Source organism: Morone saxatilis, unplaced genomic scaffold (genome assembly GCF_004916995.1).
Source record: "Morone saxatilis isolate NCDOM2014 unplaced genomic scaffold, NCSU_SB_2.0 Contig22, whole genome shotgun sequence".
NCBI lineage: Eukaryota > Metazoa > Chordata > Actinopteri > Moronidae > Morone > Morone saxatilis.
This window is the reverse complement of record NW_023339785.1, coordinates 14,692,931-14,693,192: the sequence shown is the minus strand read 5'-3', so window position 1 is coordinate 14,693,192 and position 262 is coordinate 14,692,931. Positions and strand designations below refer to the sequence as shown.

Below are 262 nucleotides of genomic sequence, written 5' to 3'. Positions count from 1 at the left end.
CGTGGAATAAATCTACTGTGCAGTTTTAAATAGGCTAACAACAAAACTTTCATTCAACCAGCTGTGAAAAGAGGAAAATATAATTCCAAATAGTCACAGATTACTGTAGTAAAAGGACAGTGAACAAACAATCTGAAATTAACACATGCGCAAAACCAAACAGAAATTGCTTAAGACATGGCATGGACAATATTTTTCTGTATAAAAGGGTGAATAATAAATGTCAACAGTCAACTTGAAACACATTTAAGCACGAGGAACA

The 262-nt window shown here is 33.2% G+C and overlaps 1 protein-coding gene across 1 annotated transcript in view; it reads right to left on the bottom strand.

Annotated features, from left to right (window-relative positions):
* The window catches only part of LOC118333996 (protocadherin gamma-C3-like), a 54,586-nt gene that overhangs the window by 173 nt on the left and 54,151 nt on the right, over positions 1–262 (bottom strand). The gene's annotated exons all lie outside the window — the stretch shown is intronic.